Below are 25,991 nucleotides of genomic sequence, written 5' to 3'. Positions count from 1 at the left end.
TGATTTCCTTTCTATCTTTATAGATATTTCCTATGCACAAAGGTCTACATGTTTATACAAACAAAAAATGGAATAATTTGTAGAATATTGTATACCTTAGTTCTTTCAACATATCTTTGTTTTCTTTACTTAATGGTGTACAGAATACTTTATAATGGCTACTTGAGGGGGCATACCTATTGTGGAATACTTAATTCCATATCTCTACTGGCTACACACGAGATCCAGAGCAAAAATATAAGGGAACAAAACAAAATATATGTGCCATGCCCTATAAAAAAAATCTTAGCTGGGTGATACTTAATGAGACAAGCTGTATAAAGTGCTAAAATAAAACACAAGATTCAAATCAAAAATGATAATAATAGGCCGGACACAGTGGCTCACGCTTGTAATCCCAGCACTTTGGGAGGCCGAGGCAGGCGGATCACGAGGTCAGGAGATCGAGACCACGGTGAAACCCCGTCCCTACTAAAAATACAAAAAAATTAGCCGGGCGTGGTGGCGGGCGCCTGTAGTCCCAGCTACTCAGACAGGCTGAGACAGGAGAATGGCGTGAACCCGGGAGGCGGAGCTTGCAGTGAGCTGAGATTGCGCCACTGCACTCCAGCCTGGGCAACAGAGCAAGACTCCGTCTCAAAAAAAAAAAAAAAAATGATAATAATAATGGCTACTAGTGTTTGCTAGTATAAACATTCTACAATTTATTTAATTAGTCTTCTATTGATGAAGTTTCTGGCATTGCAATGAATACTGCAGTACCCATATCTTTGAATACCTATATTAATATATTAATATATTAATATTATGTGGAATAAATAAATGCTGAGTCAAAGAGTATGTGTATTTTCAGTTTTAATATAGAGTTGTACCAATTTGCATGTCCACAGACAATGTAGATGGAGGGTACCTGTTGTCCTGCACGCTTGACAGCACTGGACATTATCCACTTCTAAAATCTTTGTCAAACCTACAGCTGAAAATGTAATTTGCAGCAAATAATTTGTATTTCTCTAATCATGAGTGAGGCTCAGCATCCTGTCCTATGTTCACAGCAGTCTGTATGTCTCGTGCTTACTGACTGTTAGTTATTTGTTATGTTTTAAAGATTGGCCTTTTATCACAGCCTGGCAGTCTCCTTCCCCACCCACTAGTTTGTTATACATTCCTGATCCAATTTTTTGGTGCAGTTTGTTGAGGAGAAGCCTGAAATTTTTACGTGGCTAAATTAATCACTCTTTTCCTTTATGGCTTCTGAGTTTCCCATTAGGTTTACTTTTCCAAGAAAGGAAGAACTGCTTCTAATTTAATCTCTATAATCAGCTGAGAGTAGTTGGAGAGGCTGGGTCCATTACTTATATACGGTGTGACCTTCTACAAGTTACTCATCCTCCCAGAACTTCAGTTTCCTCATCTGTAAAACTGGGATAAGAAAAGCTCCTTTAAAGGATTATCGTCAACACCAAATCAAATAATGTGGTTACAACTGAGTGCCTGGCACACAGGAAGTGTTCAGTAAGTGGTGGCTTTACTTCCCTGGGATTTTAAACACCATCATCACTTAACAGCTGCAGCAAATGAGTCACAGATGTGTGGCAAATTCCTGTTTCTCTGGAAGGCAGAGAGAGCACTGGGAATGACAGCGTACTGCCCGTGGGCCAGTCCTGGCTTGCTGTGGCCCTGCCACAAATGCTGCTGTTGTGTAACTTCCTAGGAAGCAGGATTAATTCCTAGCATGGTTCTTAAGTCACTCTGGGATCTAAGAGATGTTTCGATCATTCTAGGATTTGTACTTCTTGAAAAGGCTCAGGACAAATGGCAGCGAAGGCTACGTGGATACATAGTTGGTGGGTAAGCACAACGTCATCACCTTAACTTTCATGAGAATGAAAAGAAGAAATTGCTCCAGAAAAAACCAGAATTGAGACAAGAAATAAAAGCGTAAAAGCTTACATGGCATTTATATATATCTGTTTTTTTCTTTTAGAGACAGGGTCTTGCTCTGTCACCCAGGCTGTAATGCAATGGTGTGAGCACAGCTCACTGCGGCCTCAAACTCTTCCAGGGCTCAAATGATCCTCGCACCTAAGCCTCCTCAATGGCCAGGACTACAGGTGTATGCCACCAAGTCTGGCTAATTTTTTTTTTTTTTTTTATGTAGAGGTGTGGGGGGGTTCTCACTATGTTGCCAGGCTCATCTCAAACTCCCGGCCTGAAGCGATCCTCCTGCCTAGGCCTCCAAAGAGCTGGGATAATAGGCATGAGCCACTGCACCTGGCCGTTACATGGCATTCCACATAGGAGTCCTCGTTTTTCAAACGAGAACTCATAAGCACTACACATTGCCGAGTCCTTTAGAACATAGAGAGAAATATATACACCTGGTTGAAGGTCGTGCTGAATATTCACACTCGGTCTCTTATCTGATTCTATTTATCATGGCTAAACAGGTAAAAAAATATAAAATATAAAAATTCCTCCAAATTACTCAATTATTTAAAAAGCTTCTTACTTTAACAGAGAATGGAGTCAAACTTTAATCAATTCTTATATGAAGGAATCTACTTTCCCCATGATTTCTAATCAATGTAACCTTCTATTATTCAGGAAAAAAGGTAGCCTAGATCTAAGGTATCATGATGTAACTGATTCAGAGCGGCAGTAGCTTTTTTGGTTGAATTTCAATTTCCAAATAGCTAGAAAACACTCCTGTTGGCTAGCTACCTGTTGTTAACTTAGCATCAAGACTACTGCTCAGGTACCAGGCCTAGCATACACTGACCTTAGCTACTACAAGAAATGCTAAGGATTAGCTATATTCCTATCAACACGTTTTCAGATGTGTTTTTGCCAGAGAACTCCACTTGTTTATTTCCTACAGAAACCTCTACATAGAGCACAGCACAATCTCTCAAATGCAGCAGCAACGCTATCTCCCAACTTACACGATCTTCCAGTGCGGCTTTGACAATCCTCCCCTTAAGAGGCGCAGGCTATGTCCTCTTGCCTTGAAAATGGGTGGGCTTTTATGACTGTTCCCGCTAGTAGAGGGCAGTGGAAGTGATGCTATGTGACTTCTGAGGCTAGGTGACAAAGACAGCGGAGCTTCCACCTGCTGACTTGCACACTTGCTACCACATAAGGAAGCTAACAATTCAGAAGCCACTGCAGTGAGGAAGGCCAGGCCGCTTGGAGAGGTGAAATGTTCTCCAGCCATCACCACAGCAAGTCCCAGCAGACAGCCAGTGTCCACTGCCAGATGTGTAAGTAAAGATGCCTCATCCCAGCCTAGCCAAGCAGTCACTCCCAGTCTTCGAGTCTTCCCAGACAAGGCCCCAGCATCACAGAATGGAGACAAGGACACGTGAGCATAATAAAATCAGTGCTTTATGTCACAAAGTTTTGAGGCAGTTTGTTACATGGCAATAGATAACTAGATTTTTACTCTAGGTTTACTTAAAAACAGGCCACCTTGCAACTGCTAAGGATAAATGATTCCCCAAAGCAGTGCAAAACTTCCGCAGAACAATGCAAACGCACTAGCCGCCTTGCCCATTAATATCCTGCTCAGCAGCCACGCTCTGAGAGGCGGTCGTTCATCTCTCCCTCCCTACATCAAAGCTAAGCAATGGATTCCCCATAAGTCATCAGGCTGCTCCCAGGATTAGCGGTGAGGGGGCAGATCTGGTGAGGGTTTTCTGAAAATAAAGTAAAATATTTAGATCATTTTGCAAGTTGCTTTTCAGATGCCACATTTTTCACTTTCATCTGTTCCAGCTGACAACGTGTGACAGTTGTCTCTGTGGCTGTTTAACCTTAAAACCATTTATCCTGAGATCATTAAAGATGGATGTCAGGCTGGATTTGCTATGTGTAAAGTAAACTAACAGGACGTTACTGTGTCAGAAGAGTACAATAATAACTTATTGTTAGTAATATTTGTTTTGCAAAACAGATGAAATACAAATTCCTTAATACAAAGTCTAACACAAAACAACAGGATGGGGAAGAGAAATATGGTATTGACTAACCTCAATCTATAAGGATCCTCATTTCTGGTGGGGGAAAAAAAAAGGAGGAGGGTGGGATAAAGAGCCAGAGTATTACCTCTGAAGCTTGGGAGGGTTGGCAGCAACTTGGTGGGCTTGGTGACAGCACCCCTGATTTGGCCTTTGTGACACCTTTTCAACATCTGGACCAACACACAAGGATATAAAAATAGCGACGCACACACATCATATCCCACATGTTCATAGGCCACAAATTCAGTACATTCGTCATGACATATATTTTCACGCCAGCATCTATTATCGATTTTTATACATTACAGAAATAATTTCATATTCCTCTGCTAATATTGGTTAACATAAACAGATTAAGATTTTTAACCATTAAGCAGTATATTTTTTAAGCCCATTAGCTTTGGCCTATCTATTTTCCTTCAATCTAAAGGTTTCAAAAATCCTATTATCAAAGTCAGTTCTGAGCATGCCTTCGCAGTGCCCAGCCCAGTGTGTGGTGCAGAGTGAGTACGTAGCCAATGTTTTGGTGGACGGTAAAGGAAACCCCAGGCCAAGGCAGTGAATATATGGTTTGCCAAAAGATACAGCAAGGGCTAGTTATTACTTTGGCAGCTGAGGTTGAGATAAATTTTAAACAGCCTAAGAAGTTCATAGAAAGAAAGACTGTTATCATCCACAATATCGAAGCTGCATGACTTCTGCAGACATCTACTGAGTGCCCACTACGGCCCAGGCACTATGCTAAGAAATGCAGGGGAAACAGAGATGAAATCTCATCGTCCACCAGTCTTTCTTGGGCGTGCTTCTGGGAGCTGTAAATTCAGCTCTGGCATCATTTTCACCCTTCATGTGGGAATCCTGAGGCAGCAGAAGTGATCTGAATATCCTCCGAGTGGTCTTGTGGGAAGAGTATTCTAAAGTTATTCAATCTAAATAACATGACTTAAAAATTACAGTCTTCACTCTTGCTAATACAAGGAGAGTTTTCTCACCTTAAAATTGGAGGAAATACTGTCCAGCAACTAGACTTGAATAGGAAGGGGCAGGGCCTCTTCTAGGAAGCCCTTGAGTGCAACCTCAGCTCTGGTCCTGGGTGAGGCCTACGGTAGCTGGTCCAAGTGAGGGTGTAGCGTGTTCCCCTTACCCCAGCATCCAGCTCCCTAGGCCTAAAGCAAAAGCCTCATACACTTTATCTACTCCAGGTAGAATTTAAAATGCCTTCTCCAGCCCAGAGTCACTCTGGCTTAAACTGCTCCCCAACCCGAGTTCTGCCTACACTGTGCAGCAGAGTCAGCCAGGTCCTGAGGACACCCCTCATTCACTGCAGTCACACAGTGGGCCAGTCACCTCAGGACTAAAGCCACCCTGGTGCAATAGTGACTTGCAGGGTGTTGCCAAGAGGCCTAACTGCTCACCTCCGTGGCCACGATTTAGGATGGGTTGGAAGGATTGGGCAGGGCAGTTCTGAAGCCAGCCATTGGATCTCCAGACCTAAATCTTTTCAATACTTCAGTGTGAAGAGACCCAGAGGAAACCAAGGGGGAATCCTGATTCCTGTACCTGGCTCAAAAATAATGAATCCTTTATGGAAAAGCAACTATACATACAAGGGAAAAAAATTCTTCCTTGAAATGGCAGATGTGAAGAAACTATTGATTGGTTCTGTCTCCAAAACACAGGAACCCTTCCCTTTTTGCTTCCATTCTGCTTGTGGCTGGCTCTGCTGCTTCTTGGGCTGGCTGTGAAGAGCCTCCTGCCTCCAAGTGACAACCCCACACACTGATATCATGAGCCTCCATGGGTTCCATGGTGTTTAGGGCCAAGGATTCTGAGTTTCTTTACTTCAAGAAGAGAAATTATAAAGAAAGTTGCTCTCTGGCTCCACTTAAATTTTTTTCCTTGATTGCTAAGGGGGAAGGCACACAAATTCTTCCCTGGCTGGTGATGGGCAATCTGAATGACTTGAAAAGCTTAAATAGAGTGCTGGGAGTCACAGAAACCTGTCTTAATAGAGTCCTTTCACAAACATAATAGAATTCGGCTCCTGTTAGCAAGAAAAACATCTGATGGCTGAGATTAGCGCCCTAAATTGTCCTTTCAAAATCCATTCCACCTCTCCACTCAATGTGTAAGATGTCTCCTTTAGGTGACAGGTACTGGAATTTTTGAGATGGCATTTAAGAGAGAGAAAGAAGCTTCTTGACTGGAAGCACTAAGCAGTGCTCGGAGGGTGAAGCTAGCTCCTTGCTGCAGCTTTTCATTTGTACAGCTGGCTTACTCTAGGGTAAGGGTGACGGAAATAGCCCTTGGAAATAAGGCGTAGCATTTGCTAACATAGGAGGGCAGTGATCACGAAAACAAACGCATCACCTTAGTTGGCAGGAATCCTCAGAGAACGATGTGCCAGTTTAATTTTCTGGATACTCAGGGATTCATAAGGACGTCATCCCTTGGTCTCACTCTTGAAGGGACTCTTTCTCAGCTGTAGTTTTGCGTACTAGTGCACAGGGCTGGGCAGGTGATGGGCGTGCGGCAGAACTAGATGAGGGGCCGGGGACGTGTCAGTGCGGTTTATTATTAACACGGTAGGCACAACAGGGATGGTCCTCTGAGGACCCGGGCTGTGACTGCTCATGCACAGGAATGCAGGTAACAATGATGACACCGTTATGCACCTGAATTAGGCGTTAAGTGGTTGACAAAGCTCTGAAAGGCAAGCTGGGCTGGTATACAAGAAACCGCGTTCTGAGAGGCAAAGTTATACTCTCTCTATAAAACTGCTATTTTGAGCAAAGACTTGGAACCAACCCAAATGTCCATCAACAATAGATCGGATAAAGAAAATGTGGCACACATACACCATGGAATACTATGCAGCCATAAAAAAGAATGAGTTCATGTCTTTTGCAGGGACATGGATGAAGCTGGAAACCATCATTCTCAGCAAAGTAACACAAGAACAGAAAACCAAACACTGCATGTTCTCACTCACAAGTGGGAGTTGAAGAATGAGAACACATGGACACAGGGAGGGGAACATCACATACCGGGGCCTGTCGAGGGGTAGGAGGCAAGGGGCGGGAGAGCATTAGGACAAATATCTAATGTCTGCGGGGCTTAAAACCTAGATGACAGGTTGAAAGGTGCAGCCAACCACCATGGCACATGTATACCTATGTAAATAACCTGCAGTTCTGCACATGAATCCCGGAACTTAAAAGAAAAAAAAAGAGAAAAAAACAAAAACAAAAACAAAAAAACACTGCTTTTTTTGTAGCAGAGGCGGACCAGACCCATGTTTCCCAGCTCCTAGGCTGGTGGTCTCTCCTGTATCCCTAGAAATCCTTTTCCTGCCCTGAAGAGATAGCCATGGAGTTCTGGGAGTGAGCAGCAGCTCCCAGACTTAACTGAGCACACTGGAATCAAAGCTAGGCAAATGTTCACCCAGGAATAATAAAACCTATTCCTTCTTCCTCCCAGAAAATGACATCACTATTCACCTGCTTACTTAGTCCCAAAGCCAGGATGTGTCCTTGTCTTCTGGCTTTTCCTCACACCCCACACAGCATGCCCTATGCATTCTGCCTTCAGAGCACACCCTGACTCCCTTCATTCCCATGCCCGCCCTCCCAGGCCAGGCCACCTGGACGGCTGAAAGCCTCTAACAGCCCTCTGCTACCCTCTTCTCTGACAGTCCATTTTCTCAATAAGTCAGATCACATGCTAAATTAGTAAATCTGTCCCACCCCTTAAAACTCTCCACCTCACTTAGACCCCAGGTTGTGGCCCACACAGCCCTACATGTCCCAGCCCCTGCTTCCCTCTCTGAACGCATTTCCTCTCACAGCCGTGTCAAACTCGGTTCTGCCTCAGTGCCTTTGCACATGCTGCTCCTGCTGCCTCCTAGCCTTTCCATGGTTTGCTCCTTTACTTCCCTGCTTTCTCACGAGTCTTCCCTGACTCTCCTTAAAATGAGTTACTGCTTTTCACTTCACTCTCTGCCCCACACACTCCTTTACTTTTCTTCACTGCAGGTGTCACCACTTGAAATCACACTGAAAACAAACTTGTTCACTTATTTAGTTTAGTTTCTGTCTTTCGCAATGCCTGGAAGCTCCACGAGGGCAGAGCCTTGTCACCCTTAACCCTGTGTATCAGCTGCAGCTGAAAAGGACCTGGCTGACAGCAGGGCTCTGTATCTGTTGAGTGCATGGATAAAAGAATGACATGCAAGGCAAGGAGGAAAAGCCCCATCTGCTCACTGAGGACTGAACAGACATACTGGAGTCCAGCACAGTACGTTTTACGTAAATTCAGTGTGGAAAAGAATGACATATTCAGTGTTCCCTTCGGATAGAGCCAGGCTGCCCATAATAACATCTTTGCAAATGAATTCCATCACCCCTACTTTATACTTCTTTACAACTTAACATGTTATTAAACTACCTTAAAAATACATGGGTCTTGCATAGTGTCTGGCATATGATGAAAGTTCAATATTTATTGCCAAATTTAAAAAATTTCTCATCTGCTATTAAATTCTCTTTTTTTCCCTGCTTCCTCTATTTCCTTCCAATACAAATGTATATTTTTACATTGTTTAACTATATGCAGATATTAATTTGTTTCCTGTTTTTCTCTGGTAATACTTTTTGACATTGCAACCTAGTTACTGTCATTTTTAACAGCTAGGTAATATTCCATCAAGGTGATCTACTACCATTTGCTTTTTGTAGTCTCCTCCTTTGGGCATTCGGCTACTAAAAGTTCACTGAGCGTAGAAATGCTAAACAAATGGAGGCAGAGTCGGAAGTGTTCTTTTAGCAGAACCAAACCACATGCTGACCAGGGCAGAGCAAAATGGCACGCTGGTCTGTCGCCCAGCAGCCTGAATTCCAACTCTTTACCGCATTCGTTTATTAGAGCAAACTGTAGGTTGCTGTTAGAAAGCTCTAAATCACTTTACAAATTATTGATGAAAGAATGACTTCAAGCACTGCACAAATGTAGCCACCAGCCTCAGGAAAAGCAGCAAAAGAGGGAGGGAGCCCGAGAAGGAAGGGGAGGGGGAGAAACAACAGCTGTAAGGAAGCTGAGAAGACTTCAACAAAGGCCCTTGCTAGAGCCTGTTTTATTTCTTCGATCTCTTGAGAATACAGTCAGCAGTTTGTTAGCAGATGGATCAGCCAAAGTCAGAAAGAGAAGAAAGGGCTTGTCTATCTTGGGGATTTCCCCATCTTTCGTTGTTAGAATGCTTCATAAGCTGCTGAAAGAGTGATTTTCTTCTTTTTAAGTAACTTTTTCCCCCTGTACGCAAATGAAATACTCATTGAAAATAATTTGGGAACTACGGGAAGGCATAAAGAAAGTAAAAATCACCTGTAGTCCTGTGAGCCACAGATAACCATTGTGAAAACTGGATCTGCTGTCCTGCTCTCCCTCATGGACATAACATGAATATTTATAAAATGTGAACTAGGCCACATATTCTTCTCTTTACCGTTTAAGCCCACTGTTATATTGTGAACTTTTTTTTTCAAAGGTACACAACTATTCTTTAAAATGTTTTAAATATCTGCAAAATAATTCCTTGTCCAGATGAATAAACTATAATGTATTTGTTTCTCAATAGGTAACATTCAGGTTGCTTCCAAATTTTCAATCTAATAAAGTATAATGAATAATAATAAAGAATAAAGAGCCTTTCTCAGATAAATCTCTTAGCACAGATTGTTAAAAAGCAGAATTACCAGATCAAGGGTATGGGCACTTCCAGGCTGATTCGTGTTGACAAAACACAAACTTGGAGATTTACACTCAACACAGCCTTCTATGAGAGCGATTATGTCACTAAGCAGGTATTATTGTTTTTAAATTTTTAACTGTAGATGAAAAATGGAATCATTATTTTAAATTACATTTCTTTGATTACTGGTGAGGTAAAACTTTTAAATTTTGTTTTCTGGCTGTAAGTGTAGATAAACTGTTTAGTGAACTGTTTTTATTGAGCTGCTGCTCATTTTTCTATTAGAACAAATTTTTTTTTCACTGGTTGTTGGAGCTACTATAACGGTACTTGTAGAAGTAAAAAAGACAATGTCTGTATTTTTTTGCAGAACAAAAAAGATGTGCATGAAAACAAAATTAGAAGGAAATACATCAAAATGTTGACCAGGTGTTATGGGTTAGGTGGTAGGACTGTGGGTACTTGCTGAATTTTCTAGAAGCAGCCTAATAAAAAGGTAACAATAAACCGTCTTCCATATATGCCTCATGTGGTGCTGATGGCAGGACAGATGGGGCAGCTGTATGGGAAATACAGGGAGGACTGATTTTCCTTTTAATTCTAGTTGATCATAATTCTCATTTAACATTTTCTCTGTGTTCACCTGTGTTGTTGATAGAGATGCCTACCAGAAATCCTTTTCTAGTTGACCCTGTGGATAAACAACGGCAGGTGACAGCTGCCTAAGCTGGTGGTGTGGATGCTTATGCCTAACCCGTGGCTACTCATGCCTAACCCGTGGCTACTCTGACCATCAGCTGCAGTCTTGTTTTCCTGGTTATGTGTCTCAGTGTTGGTTGGGCACCTTTACTGAAGTACAACTTTGCTCACATTTGCACAATGTCCAAGCACACACAAGTGCTCTGAGCACAAGCATTGTTTCTAATGCCTTCATCAAGACCCTAACAGCATCAGAGCTACGCCACATTCTGTAGAAATCAAATAATCATCAAAATAACTGTGATTATGTAGCAAGAAGGAAGGATTGCTGTGGACATATACCTGGCTATAGCTGTTTCCATATTGGGTTGGAGGATGCAATTCAACTTTAGAGGGAGAACAATTCTTTGGGAAAACACTTTGATGAATTTCCTTATTATGAAAAGTAAGGCCCTCAGGAACTGGGAAGTAAAACGGAAAGTAAAAGGATCTCACTCTAGGGTGTTGTTATGAAGGAAATGTGTGTGTTGGGGGGTGGGGGTGGGGGAAGTGAGGGTTCCTCTGAGTCAGGATAAAAAAGATAGGAGTTTTGGGAGGACTAGGCACTCAGGAAAAACCAGGAAAGGATAGAAGCTTTTCTAAAGAGACGGCTGCTTCCAGGTGTGAATCTATTCACAGGGCAAGGATGGAGTAAGAGATTATGGTGATGAATCACTGATAAACTGTCAAAACTGCAACGCGGAAATTCAATTTTAATAGTTTCCTCTCCATTATTTCTTTTAAAGCCATTGTACTGTTTAGGAGACCCTGGGAAAAGAGGGAGGTAAGGCGATCAGTATTGTGGACGTGTTAACAACCCAGGGATTGTTGACAAGAGGGGTGATGGAGGAGGGTCTTGAAGCCAGAATTTAGAGCTGGAGGAGACAGGAGGACATAAATAACCCCAGGCAATCTGCAAAAGCACTCAACAGGGCAGGACAGTGCAGTAGGGCTTAATGTTTTTGTTTGGATTTTAGAGGGAAGGGTAGAAGGAGGCTGGTGACCCCAGGGCACATTTTGGTCGCAATTATGTTCCAGAGGCTGGTATCGCTCATTTTGAGGACCAAGTTTTAATGTCTTGGGCAGCTAAGGTCTCTCAGGATATAGAGGGTATCACCCCTAGAAAGCATAGCCTGAAGGAAGCATTAGAAACTGAGAGGTTTGCTTTGTCACCTCAGTTTTCTGGCCTTCAACGGAAGGTCAATTGTAGCATGTCATCTCTTCACCAGCAAAAAAATTTGTGAGACTATTTCCTAAGGACAAGCCTCTGGCAGGATGTTCCTAGAGCTTAGCTTACTATTCCGGCCACAAATCAATGTGTTTCAGACATTCCTTCTGATCCAAGGGGCGCCACTTCTGGATCAAGACAAGACTGCAGCCTAATTCACCAGGTTATAAAAGAGACAGTGGGGAGAATCTCCAGGAAGCACAGCAGGCATTTCCGCATTCGGTCAGCTGGTAGAACTTTCAGAGAAGTTCTTGGGAAATTTAGAGAGCTCATTCCAAAACTTTGGAGAAAGAGGGGCTGAAAATAGAAAATGAATTATTTATCATATTCTCTCTGTAACTCACAGACTTTAAAGAGCACGTACCAGGGTCTTTCACTCCTAGCTTCCATACCACTCAGCCAGGTAGGTCTCTCTTTGGCACTTCTGAAGGATGTGGGAATGAGACAGGTTTGAAGCTCCAGAGGCCTCGTATTACAAAGGTGGCTATGTGTGAAATGAAGTGAGTCTCTTCCCTGAGAGATTATTTACTTAGAAAGTAAGAGGCTATCTGCAGTAGTGGTTGAGGGCGCAGCACTGACCACACAGACTACAAAAGCACGTCCTCTGTGATGTAAACTTGGTGCCTCTGAAAGAAGCCAAGGCCTGAGGGGCTAATCCCGGCCGACATGACCCTCTTCCAGGAGGCCAAAGCGTCTCCTCAAGGCACCAGCCTAGATTTCCTATCTCTCCCCCATCCACCTTTCCTTCCAAGTCTACAAAGGATGGCAACCTTCAAGCATTGATGGAAATGTCCCTTAAAACATGGACATCTGCTAAGTCTACAAAATAGTCTTGTCTGCTTATCAGACCTCCAGGAACTTGGGTGAGGTGTGGTAAGGGAAGGGGACGTGAGAGGCTAGAAACACAGGCACCTTTTAGGGGATGCTTCTTTGAGAAAGAGATTGTGACAAACTGTGTATCTGTTGGCTTCCCTCATGAGGTTTCTCACTGAGTTCCCCATTTCTACAACTGCCTCCCAGGCTCTTCCTTTTGCTCAGCTCAAAGCCTCGGAGGCTTTGAGGCCTTGATCTCTCTTGCTTTTCTCTTAGTTTTCTCTCTCAGTTTTCCACATCCATCCATTTCTTGCAATTTTCAAAGATGCCATTCGAATCCACACTTTCATTGCTGCCATCTGCATTAACGGACTGCCTGACAGACTGATTCATTCACTCATTCATTCCTCACCCATTTACTGCACTCCTCCTTGGAGGATGGGCATGAGACATAATTCCTACCCTCAGGAATTTCACAATCAAGTCAGCAAACAGACACGTGAACACTTCAAGTAGCTGCGAGATAAAACTATATGTGTGAGAAATGAACACACAGTCTGTTATACAAGCTCCCAGGGAAGAACAATGGCTCTTGCCTTTGACTCTTTGACTCCAGCCCCTTGCTTGGCTCTGCATGGGCTGGGTACCCACTCCTCTCTGTCCTATTCATTGAAGCCAGGATAATTTCCCAAGGCATCATTGCAAGGCCACTGTCACTAACAGGGACTTACCTGTGGCACTGGCTCCCACACAGGTATCTTGGTTCTGATTGTTGGAAAGTATTTGGAGCAGGGCACTTCAATGCTGTATTGCCAGAGAAGTCTAGCCAGAGAAATTTGATTATGTTGGTTCATTGCCAAGTTCTTTAACCAATATTACAGTGTGAAGGCGCGAGGCAGAGGCAGGGGCATTTGTACCTTGCCAGAGAGGAAAGCTGGAAGAAATAACTTGAATGGGAGCTAGGAGGAGATAGAAGAAAGCAGAACACAAACCTTACCTACTTTACAGTTCCTCTTTAGACCAGGCCTTTTTAATTATGGTTGCTTTGATTCTCAGTACTGGCCATATAAAAAGAAAGCAAGACACATGGTTTGCTCAAGAATTTGTTCTGATTCACAAATTTATATGAAAGTTAATCATGTCTGGTTATATAAAAATTACTCATCTTTGGTTTGTTTTAAATTAAAAAATAATATTTCATGAAATTAACTGAGAACAGTTTTAGATGTGTGGGCACTTTAAATACACATATGCCTCTGAATTGAGATTGATTTTTAAAAATAAATTGTTTCCAATGATAATAACCATCTCCTGGTTGTTCCAGGAATGACTATACTCTGTGGTTTTCTCAAATGGAATTTTCTTTGTACTAGGTAAATATTGAGACAACATTTAAGTTGGCTCAAGTCTGTCTATATTGACTGCAGAAAGCAGCAAATATCATGGGACAATACCAGAATGAGAGAGGGAATCTTGCAGTCATAAGACGGGGCATACACTTGAGATTGACTACCAAGATTTTCTCTAACATAGAATAAAAGCACACACTAAGTCCTAGTAAGTTTGGGAGCACTTAATAGATAATTAAACAAAATGAAAGTCTCACATTCAGAAATACGACTTCATATATAATTCTTTTAACTGCTGTGAACACTTTCTATAAAAATCCTATTTGCGATCATTGAATATATTATTATAAGGCATGTGGCATACAGTCCACCTTCATGTGACATTGTAAATGTCCTTATGGCTAGCTCTGCTCTTTGCAATGGTTTTATTAGAATGTTATTGAGAATTAAAGCAGATCCCAGACTCGGACACCACAGGCATGTGCAATAAAATAATTGTTAGTCTCATAATTTTAAAATAGAAGATTATATAAATCTGAATTTGCAAATATGTATCCAGTCTAATATGTGTATTGTTTGTATTTAACGAATACAAAATCCAGTTGAAGGCCATGCCTAATATGAGAATGTAGGAGGAAAGAGAAGAATCAAATAAATGAAATCATCTATAAAAGATGAGGGCAGAATCCCTTCATTCATCTCACGCTCGGTTCAAGCGTGTTTCGTTTATGACTGGAGCTGACATCTTTGAGTGTCCTTAAGAAAAGCTTCTTGCATACATAAATGGGCCGTACTAAATGAAGCCTTTCTGTCACAAACTTGAGTCAGGTTGTTTTGACTGCCATTTTACTATTTTTTTATATGAGCCTAACCAAATTTAATAGTAGTTATCTTTATTTTAATTTATACTTTAAGTGCTTCCTTCATTCAGTAAAAAAGTGAAATTTCCCTCAGGTGAGAAAAAAAAAGAATGATTTTCACCTTAGGTTCAATGCAGCGTATGCCATGATTATGACTGAGACGTTGTTCAATATGTAGGAAAGTTGATTAGGAAAACAAATTATGTGCTATGCAGAAGACAGTGAAATTTCAGTTCCTACTGGATATGTCAGCCAATGGGAAACAATGTATCTTCTGTAGGTTGTTATTAATTGTCCAGGTTTATTTTATTCACCTCTGAAATTTTTACTGAATTTGGTAAAGATCAGCTCTCCCAGGCACTTATATGGAACTTCTCTTTATGTTTTCTAAGTTACTCTTTCAGAATGAAATATTCAGAAACTTGGAGACACAAATCTCAAAGACATACTGTATAATTACTTGGTAATGTTCTTACTATACTTGTTCTGTGATTTATCCTAGCTGAACAGGACTCTTTGTAACACTGTATTGGGTACATGTGGAATGGCAAGTAACATATTTCACGACTAAACAAAGAGTTACTGCAGACAATACTACACTGATACCAAAATACACACAGAGATGTGTACGGCTTTCTCACTTCAACAATTCTGATAAGTTTCCATTGAAAAGAAGTCTATTTTCTCTGTCTCCTAAAATTCTCTGTCACTCCTCCCCAGAGCTTCTTCCTTTGAACAGAGCCACACAGACTGGGATACATGACAATCAGGTCCCTGTATTGACTGACAGCACACATATGGTTACCAGCTACTACATATCACTGTGTGTGTGTGTGTGTGTGTGTGTGTGTGTGTGTGTGTGTCTATCTACCTGCAAATATAACGCATTTTTATTGACTCAAGAGGTAAATATATATGCAACTTTATCAAACACCTTCCTCACCAAATATTTATTGACCACCTATGTTGTGACAAACTCTGTATTTTTATCCTTCCCCCCAAAAATGCAGATTAAAAAACATTTTTTATTAATTCCCCATAGTAATTGGGAAATATTGGTAGAAAGTACAGAGTATGACCAGTAGTAAAAAGGAAACTACGGTCTGGCCTCAGCCTGGCCACTGACCACTTCTTGTGACTCTGAAAACTTCCCTTTGCCTGTGTTGGTCTCAATGGTTTCATTTGTATAATGAAGGAACTAGACCAGGCAATTTCTTTAAAAAATCCCTCCAAGTACAAAATGCCACAGTTCCAAATATGGAAGTATTTTATAATGTTGGTAACTGGCAAAAATAGTACTTCTCCCAGAAGAACGAAACGATATTGATCTCATTTAGGTTATAGGCATTCCTATGTGAGAAGAAGACAAATATCACACCTCCATCCACCCCCTCAAGAATCCGAGAGCCTAGGCAAAGAGAAATCAGGCATTCACAGAAGTACTGTGAAAAAAAACAAATTTGAATGACCACAAACATTTTGCAAATGTAACATGATATAAAATACAAATAGCAAATCATTGCTCCTTGTCTACAGTTGCTGGGTAGTAAGAATTCCCAACTTCCAAACTATTACCTCTGCATGGGTCCGCCAAGGGTCCGATCCCCAGTGGCCTTTACAGTGTGGCCAACTGGAACCAACATCTGACCAACAAGTCTTTTTCTTAATATCCCTGTCAAAAACATCCTCAACAGGAAGTTAACTTTATAAGAATGTCAATAAATGAAGAAAGTTGGCAGTTCGGGCTGTTGCCAATGTTAGGCTTACAGGCAAATAAAATAAATGGTGTGACTCTATCAAGATGTGGCAATTTCTCTGATATGTGACATCTGCTTTCCTGTTTCTTTTTCTTTCCTTTTTTTTTTTTTTTTAAATGAGAATGCACTAACTGAAAAGAGTCCTTTTTAAACTGACAAAATAGAGGACACATCCTCAGGGCAAATGGTTTCTAAGACAGTGTTTGAATACAACATATACATAAACCTTTGGCTGGATCACCGAACACTGATACCTTCCACTTCAATGTTTTGGCTAGTATTTGGTTGGGCTGAAAGAATTCTTCCACACACACAATAAATTCTTACAGATTCAGAAGTTTAAATAAGCAAATAAGTAAAATTGTTAAAAGATTCCATAAACCTACCATCCAGAGAGGTACACATTTAACACCTTGTCTGTCTAGTCTCTGAAGATGTACAGATACATTATATATAATATACATTTCTATGTATATTCATATGTTAAGTCCATCTCATACTCCAGACATACCAAGGTGTCCCAAGAGCTGCAGAGATCATTATGCTGGCACCCCTGTGTGCAAATCTGTGAACTAAGGCACGCTGTTTGGGAAGCTCTACTCTACACTTCCATAAGTTTGAGTTTCTCAGAAACAAGCATCATCGACATGGCAGCAAACAAGCTTCATTTCTTGGAAAGTCCCCATGTTTCTTGTATCTGTCCCTCACTTCCACAGAGCTGGCATGAGTTCAACTAGCATAAGTTTAGCTGAAGTCTGCATAAATGACGGGGAGCATAGAATTTCCTCACCGCCCAAGTCCCATTAAAAAAATAAAACCATTGTAATTGTATCCTTGCTAACCCGGATCTCTTCTTGCTTCCTCAGATACTTGCACTAGGATGGACAGGCCCAAATTTGTGGCCTTATTAACTGTGGTGCCCAAGGAAGGGAAGGAAGGAATGTTTTCCCAAACGAGTCTTTCTGATAGCAGAAGTGGGGAAGCAGGTGCTGGAGGCAGGACCCATTCACTTCAGCTCCAGGAACACAGGTGCCATGCGCAGCAAAACCAGCTGTGGCTTCTGCCCTCCAGGCGCAAACTGGTGTGGAAACTGACACATACATGATTATAATCAACATGGGAAGTAGAGAGTGCTTCTCTAATTGGTTTGTGCTTCCCCAAGTTCCTTCAGGGTAGGGACCGCATATTCTATCATTTGCCTTTCCTCAATGGGAAGCACAGTTTGGGGCCCAGAGAAGGTGTTGGGGGGCTCTTGGTTGGTAGACTGACTTGATGCTAAACTGCAAAGGCAGAGGAGATAAATTCCCTTCACAGCCCCAAAGGTCTTTGGTTATGTTAATTACTCCTACCTTCCCCTAACAAATGGCTAGGGTGTCACAGCACCAGGGCCCAGAGGGCTCTTTAATTGCAGTGGCCCATCTCATCCCATTACTCTCACTATTCAAAGGTGTTTCTAATCCAAAGGCAAAATACAGTGTCTCCAAACTCCAGGGAAAGAACAGAGAGGAACACATGTTGTCAGTGGCAACCAAACTTAGCTTCATCATGAATCACTGTGGCCTCATTCTGACAGGTCCAGTTGCAGCCTAGCCCTAGATCGCACCAAGCAGTGACTCAGCTACAATAAAACTTCAGATGCTATTTTTAAGGGGGGCTCGCAAGGGGAAGGAGGGAGGTGTAGAAATGCTTTATTATTTTTTCCTGAATTTTTATAGCCTCAACTAAATCTTTACTTTGAGACCAGAATTCTGGAAAAGTTAACCTGCCCCTGAAGTTACGTAACCCATAGTTTACTTTTTATATCACAGCTTACCCGTTAAAGTCACAAACCATTTCCATGGCTAAAATTTGTTTGAGCAAAATTGAAAAGGGGAGTTTTCAGAAGAGTCTGGACCCAAGGGAAGCAACTATGGTACAGTGGGAGGAACACTGGCTTAAGAGGCACATGGTTGTAAGCTGCGTCACGGTGGGACTGAATGGCCAGGACGTGGCCAGGGGATAGTGAGGCTGAGGTGGCTGTCCTGGATGGAGTCTTAGGGCGGGCCACCACGGGCATGGTTGGGTATGCCTACCCTGCTAGCTCTGCACTTTGGATTGGTGAAGAAACCCCACCAAAGCCGCTTTAGATTCCACAGACTTCAGTGCTGTCTTCTCTTTACTCTCGCCTTCCCACTGAAGGGGCTTTGCTGTTCGCACGGCTACCAACTGATTCCTGTGTTCATTTACTCATCCTTCTCTGGACTTTTTCCAACTGCTACCTTCTCTTGAGCAATTAGCACAGTGCACATACTTCCAGAATGGAGACATGGTATTTTTGTGGAAAAGTGGGACAATGTCTTCCTCAAATGCACGTTCCTCACGATGATCAGAATTGTGTTTCCTCTCCTGGCATGGTCCCTGTCTTCTGGGGAACAGTCACCCTCCCAACGTTGATGCGATTTCTCCTGCGGGTGTCCCTGTAACATCTTTGGTAGAGCAAGCCATCCAGCTCAGAAGAGCTCTCATGAGGCAAAACCTAATCTAAAAACTCGTCAGTGGCAACATCTTTAAAGGTTAAACCATCCTCTGTAAACGTGTGCTTGGTTCTTGGAGTAAGTCCTTCCCTATTTCTTCCAGAGCTAAGTCTTCCAGGCTGCAAGGCTTAGGAAGAAATAACGCCCAAATTGGCCCTACAGTGTTGAGTGGAAATGGGGCACGAGAAGGGGGGAGCCTCACCATCTGCTGATACATCCATTCATATCACAGTGACCTTGAACACCATAGTTCTTTCTGGAACACCAGAAGTTCCAGCAGAAACAGAGGAAAGAACTGAGCAGAGACCCAGCTCAACGCCGAGACTTCCTCTTGCTACACCACATTAATCCTATGCCTGAAGAGCTCATTAGCCAGTCACTTTCATGAACAAACCCATCCAGCTCTGGGGACAGGAAGAGCAGAGACAGAGTGGGAGTGACGCTTACGTCATGCTCTGAAAGCTCGGCCATAAAGCCTCATTTTTCTGAGGTACTCATGGACACTGCAACTTCCTCCTCCTCAGCTTCTGGCCAGCAACAGGCCCTAAATTAGCTAAATTTAACTATAATAAACATGCTGCAAATGAATTATATTTAACTCTAACAGCCACCTCAGGGTTTGTCTGGAGATGAAATAATTTTAGCTTATGCTACCATAAGTCCCCCAACTAAGGCAGAAAGTAATTACCTAAGGATTTACTGTAATGAGTTCACTGACACTCATTATTCATTATAGTGCGTGAACATTCCAGTCTTTTATACAGTCAGGCATAGACTGCACACTGCTGAATACATAGTCTTGAGTGAGCACAATAAGGACACTAAAAATAAAAAGCCACCTGATTTCAGTCTTAAGAATTAGTAATAATTATGAAGAGCCCCGGTTGAAACTTTACACCATCAGTAGAACTGGGCCTGCTAAGAAAATGAACAATGTGATAAGCTTTTGGAGTGACGACACTGCATGGCAACACTTAAAAAGTGTGCTTATTTTAAAAAAAATGTAACTGGGCTTCAGTGCTGTGCATACTAATGAGAACTCATGTTTTTCTATCCATTAAAGCAGGATCCTACTCAGAAGCATTTGGTTAGGGGAAGAGACTGTGTTTCTAAAAGTACGTACAAGTAATAACTTGCCCAAAATGCCATTCCTTATAAAATATTATGATATTCTACATTTCATTTACTCTGAATCATCTTGCCATTAAAAAATTCTCATTTATCTAGTCACCCCTCGTGATTCATTGTGCATCGGTCGTGGGCCAAGTACTATAAGCATAAAGAACAACAGGACATGGTTTCTACTTTCTAGAAGCTAAAAGTTTAGCAGGGGACACAGCCCTGTAAGTAAATGATTTCCTGAATTGTGATCTCCACAATGATCAGGGGGTGTACTGACTGTTGAATACGTATTATCTAGTCAGTATTGATGTAAGTTATTTGGGTGGAGAAATCTAAATAGGACTTGATCAAGGACCAAAGCAATTCTAGCCAACTTTGGCCACTGAATGTCCTCTGTATATTTGTGCATTCTGGGCATAAGCGCCCATGCTTGGCTGCATATATCATTAATACACTGCTGTTAACTTCTATATAAGTGTTTATATCTTGCCTCATTCTACAAAAATTTTAAGGAGGCCTACAAAAGAAAATATACAACAAAATAATGTTTGAATATGAACAGAAATCAAGAATCAACATAAGAAATGGGATGTTATTGACACTTTTCTCATGTCAGACTCCATTCTGCCTACTTCTTCCCCACTCCCGTTCATAGGTCACGAGCTGTGCAAGCAGCTAAAGGGATCTGAAGGTGTGGGGTTAGAGGGAGGCAGAAGGCGTGCTTAAGTCAACTCGGCCTCTTCTTCTCCTTCACCAGCTCCTCCAATAAGCCCAACTCCGGACAAGGTGCTGGGTGCTCTTGCAGGTGAGAAGGTGATGCCAGCAGCCACTCTGCTTCACTCTCTGAATCTCAGGACCTCTGTTTGCCATCAGGAGGCCAAATGACTAGCAGGGCAGGATTTGGGAGCTCTTGACTTGGGCCTATAATACCACAGAACAGCATCAAAGCCCTCTCCTAATACACTGCAATATGATGAGCGAAAATGTTAGCAAGTACAGGACTACTGAGACCAGGGAAAAGAGCAACATAACAGCAAGCCCTGGGGGCTGACACGTATGGTGGCTCTCCCCAGCCACAGTAAGGAAAAATGGTCACTTACAAAAACCCTTAAGGTCAAATTTACCCTTACCTTGAGGCACACTAACACTTGGTGCTTAATTTTTAAAACAGTTCCCACAAAAGGTTTTATAGGCAGCAGGGGGAGGGGTGGGCTGAGTGCTAGGAATGGACAACCCTCAACAAGCTTACTACGGGACCTGCAGGAGCAGTTTTCTCTGTTTCTCAGGATCTGTTGATGGAATCCGAGGGCACAGCGTTCAAGTACTGACCACAGAAGGCAATGGCATAGGAGGCCAGGATGACACGTCTGCTCCGTGTCAAGGAATGGCTCCTATTTTCCCATTCCAGGAGTACTTTCTTAGGAGAAAGGGAATTAACATCTGTTTGTTTTTTTCAGGGACTGCGCTAGGTACCTTATATTGATTATTAAAATATAACCTTGAAAGCACTGTGCACTGTTATCATCATTACAAGTGGTAAAAGCCCTTGAGGCCTAGAGAAGTTAAGAAACTTGCTCAAGGTGGGCCGGGTGCGGTGGCTCATGCCTGTAATCCCAGCGCTTTGGGAGGCCGAGGCGGGTGGATTGCCTGAGTCAGGAGTTCGAGACCAGCCTGGCCAACATGGTGAAACCCTGTCTCTATTAAAATACAAAAAAATTAGCTGGGTGTGGTGGCGGGTGCCTGTAATCCCAGCTCCTTGGGAGCCTGAGGCGGGAGAATCACTTGAACACGGAAGGCGAAGGTTACAGTGAGTCGGGATTGCGTCATTGCACTCCAGCCTGGGCGACAAGAGTGAAACTCCATCTCAAACAAAAACAAAAACAAAAAACAAAAACACACAAAAAAGAAACTTGCTCAAGGTAACATGGCAATGAAGAGGTAAAACCTGGATTCAAACTTGGAGATTCCTTCAAAGCCATCCATTTTTGCCTCAGCTGTTTCTACATAAAGAATAACAAATGTTTTGCCTGAATTAAACAGTAAAAAACATCTAAACCTCAATTCATTTAATTGAATGAAGTTCAGGAATTCACTCTCCCTCTGGTTTCTCTGGCTATTTGACCAGGGGACCAGCCATTTCAGTATCACATAGACACACGCAGATAATCCTAACAGTGTGCTGGGTGTCCAACAGTCATTCCCGAGCTTGAATTGGTACAGTGTCATTCACGCGAGCTGCTGCTGTCCAGCAGCACAAGAGTGACAATAAATTAAATATTTGCTTATGTTGCTGCTTATAAGATACATATAAAACAGAAAATAAACCTCACATTATAAGCAAGTCATCACCATTTATAAGTAAAATTCAACATAGCGGAAGCTACTAAACCCCACATCATCCCTTGAGGGAAGAAAGCCTCTCATCTGTTTTCAAATTTAAAAACCTCTCATCTGTTTTCAGGCCTACCATTTATTGTCGGTATACACAGACATCTGAAGGAGCTGAGCAAAGGAACGGTAAAGAGAACCTCTCTGACGGTGGGCATTAAAGGAAAGTGGGCTATGAAATAATGGAGCAAGAGATTGTGGAAAAGCTCGGCAGCTCAGGAAACCCACACACCACACACAAAATCCCACATCAATGTTAGAAAGTGTTTCTCTTGCTCTAAGAGTTGATCACCAGCAGCCAAAATATTTTTTGAGGAAATAGCACCTGTCTTTTTCAACCCACTAAAGTTAAGATGTATTTACCCACTGTAAACGCAGCCAGAAAGAAATGTAAACTAACTGTTGCTAATACCTTTGCATGGCTGGGTCTCCACTTCCCCCTCTGCAAAATAACAGATTTGGACAGATTGTTCTAAGGGCTTACCCAGCTCTGATGTTCTAGAATTCTGTGGGTTTGGCTGGAGGCTCCATGTTTGGTACTGATAGTGATTTTCTTAAGGGGTTATCTTTCATGCCAAATGATATCTTACTTTTCCCCCAAATTTTCATTTTGTTTATATTCACTTTGTTATATTCAAAAAAGAATATAATCTTTTTTTTTTTTTTTGAGACAGTGTCTTGCTGTGTTGCCTAGGCTGGAGTGCAGTGGTGCAATCTTGGCTCACTGCAGCTTCTGCATCCCGGGTTCAAGCGATTCTCCTGCCTCAGTCTCCTGAGCAGCTGGGACTCTAGGCATGTACCACCATGCCCGGCTAATTTTTGTATTTTTAGTAGCGATGGGGTTTCTCCATATTGGCCAGGCTGGTCTCGAACTCCTGACCCCGTGATCTGCCCACCTTGGCCTACCAAAGTGCTGGGATTACAGGCGTGAGCCACTGTGCCCAGCCAAATTTAATCTTTATTTTTATTTTTTAATTTTTAAGTTCAGGGGTACATATGCAAGTTTGTCATATAGGGAAACTTGTGTCATGGGGGTTTGGTATTCAGATTATTTTGTCACCCAGCCTAGTACCCATTAGTTATTTTTCCTGATCTTCTCCCTCTTCCCACCCTCCACTCTCCGATAGGCCCCAGTATGTGCTGTACCCCACTATGTGTCCATGTGTTTGCAACATTTAGCTCCCACTTGTACGTGAGAACATTCAATATTTGGTTTTCTCTTCCTGTGTTAGTTTGCTAAGGATAATGTCCTCCAGCTCTATCCATGTTTCTGCAGAGGACATGATCGCATTCTTTTGTATGGTTGCGTAGTATTCCATGGTGCATATGTACCACATTTTCTTTATCTCGTCTACCACTGATGACCATTTAGGTTGATTCCATGTCTTTGCTATTTTGAATAGCAATGAATGCACATGTGCATGTGTCTTTATAATAGAACAATTTATATTCCTTTGGTAATGGGATTGCTGGGTCAAATGTTAGTTCTGTTTTTAGGTCTTTGAGGAATTGCCACGCTGTTTTCCACAGTGGTGGACCTAATTTACAATTGGATATGATCTTAACCACATTTTAATTATTTTGTCTGTTTGTCTTTGCCTCCAGTGTCTAGCACTGTGCAGGCCTGGTATACAGCAAAACTATCATGTACTATTTATTAAAATAGCACTGCTCTCTCTCCTTGCAACTGGAAAGCTTCCTGGAACTGTAGGCACTGTATAGTTCTTCTATAGTCAGGCTGGCTGCTCTCCTGACTTGAACTCCTGGCGGGGGGCGGGGGGGTGGCCCACGTTGGTGGCATTTCTTTCAACTCAAAGCAAATTCAGGGACCTGCAGTGGCCATTAACCAGCAAGTGTTTACTGAGCATATTTCTGTGCCTGACACTACATAAAAAACAAAACAAAACAAACAATATTGTTGATTCTTAGTTATGTTTCTTTTAGTTAGGAAATAAATATTCTAAGTTAGTTGAGGGAGTTACTGGATTCTTCTTTACATAGCCCATCATTCCTGGCACTAAGCACTGCACACATGAGGTACCCAGTATTTTGGGTTTAGTTGAGTTCAATGAACCAATAAATACCATAGTCCTTTCAAGTGCAGCACCCCAGACCTGTTATGCTATGAATCTTCCCTTCCTCCCTCCAGATCCTACCATGGAGCCAGAGGTACTTCCCTTCCCTGGGTCTCTTCAATGCCAGTGCCTGTGCAATTACAGCCACCTCCTCTCCAAACCCTCATGACATTCAGCCACATCACCAACTCCTCCCACTCAAGGAAGGGTGGAATTGTCCTAAAAAGGAAGCAGAAAGCTCTCACCTCCTGCCAAGAAGCTGCCCAGTAGTTGGTAGTAACTGGTTTCTCACTTACCAATTTGAGTCCTTCCAGGGTCTGTTTCGTGAAAGGATTAAAAAGGCAATACTATACAGTTAAACCTCAAAGGAATTAGTTGAAAGAAATTTCCATTATCTTTTCAAATGGCTAAATGCATCTCAGCCCCTTATGTTTCCAGACATCGTTTAGAATGTCCTTCTCTCTCTATCCCAGATCACTAACATGCCTGCTCTGGGATATGCGGTTCTGGCTCAGACAACCTGATCTGAGGGGAAAATAAATATGATAGAAACATAAAGCTTACTACCTTATTATCAACCAGTTAGAAATCACCTCATCCACACACACCCAGGCCTCTGCATCTCTCTGACAGTCTCCTCTCAAATCTCTGTAGAGTCTGTGAGACTACAGCTCCGAGAAATGCTTCCTGTTTTGAAGATGGAGCTGCACCGTGACTTCCGCACACCTGCCTAGTCAGCATACCCCAGCATTCTTGCAGCTGTGACCCATGTGCTTAACAACACTGTGGGGTGCCAGCCTCAGCCACCCCTGGAGAGAGCCCGCAGAACCATGGCCCGTATTCACCTGCCTGTGGACCATGCTGCTTGTCAGCGGAGGCTCCAGATGTCAACTCTCCAGGGTGAGCCACCAGTCAACATCCTGGCCATCGGGGTTTTTGGGTGAGGATCCTCAGCACAATGATCTCATGTGACCGCCCAGCTCTACTTAAACACATTTCGTCCCTTCACAAACAGCCTGTACTTAGAAAGCTCTTTGTGAGGAGCTGAAATCAACCTTTGATAACTTTCTTCCCACTGGTCTTTGTTTTGCCCTGAAGCAACAAGTATACTCCCTTTTCTCAATAAAACAAACGAAAAAACCCTTCAGCATCACTGTATATGGAAGGATACAGGAAACCAGATGAAGAGAACTGGCAGGACCAAAATAATAAAAATAAAGTATCTTTTTGAACAAGTTAAGGAGCAGGAACAAGACTTCTAATCTCTTCTCTGTCCAGCTGCCCTTGAGCTACTGAATAACAGACCCATAGGAATCTTCAGAGATCACAGTTACATGCCTATGCTGAGGAAGGGTCCATGTTGGTGCTCTTAAGGGCTAG

General features: G+C 42.4%; 1 protein-coding gene and 1 long non-coding RNA gene across 2 annotated transcripts in view; one reads left to right on the top strand and one right to left on the bottom strand.

Moving 5' to 3' along the window:
- The window catches only part of FARS2 (phenylalanyl-tRNA synthetase 2, mitochondrial), a 512,610-nt gene that overhangs the window by 74,960 nt on the left and 411,659 nt on the right, over window positions 1-25,991 (bottom strand). The window lies entirely within an intron of this gene.
- On the top strand, window positions 1,724-25,732 carry LOC105740292. The gene is made up of 4 exons (XR_001116335.2): window positions 1,724-1,851; window positions 1,988-2,114; window positions 22,610-22,686; window positions 25,266-25,732. It is a non-coding gene; the product is annotated as an uncharacterized LOC105740292 (long non-coding RNA).

Source organism: Nomascus leucogenys, chromosome 8, assembly GCF_006542625.1.
Source record: "Nomascus leucogenys isolate Asia chromosome 8, Asia_NLE_v1, whole genome shotgun sequence".
Classification (NCBI taxonomy): domain Eukaryota; kingdom Metazoa; phylum Chordata; class Mammalia; order Primates; family Hylobatidae; genus Nomascus; species Nomascus leucogenys.
The sequence above is the reverse complement of the archived record's forward strand: the minus strand, read 5'-3'. Positions and strand labels throughout refer to the sequence as shown.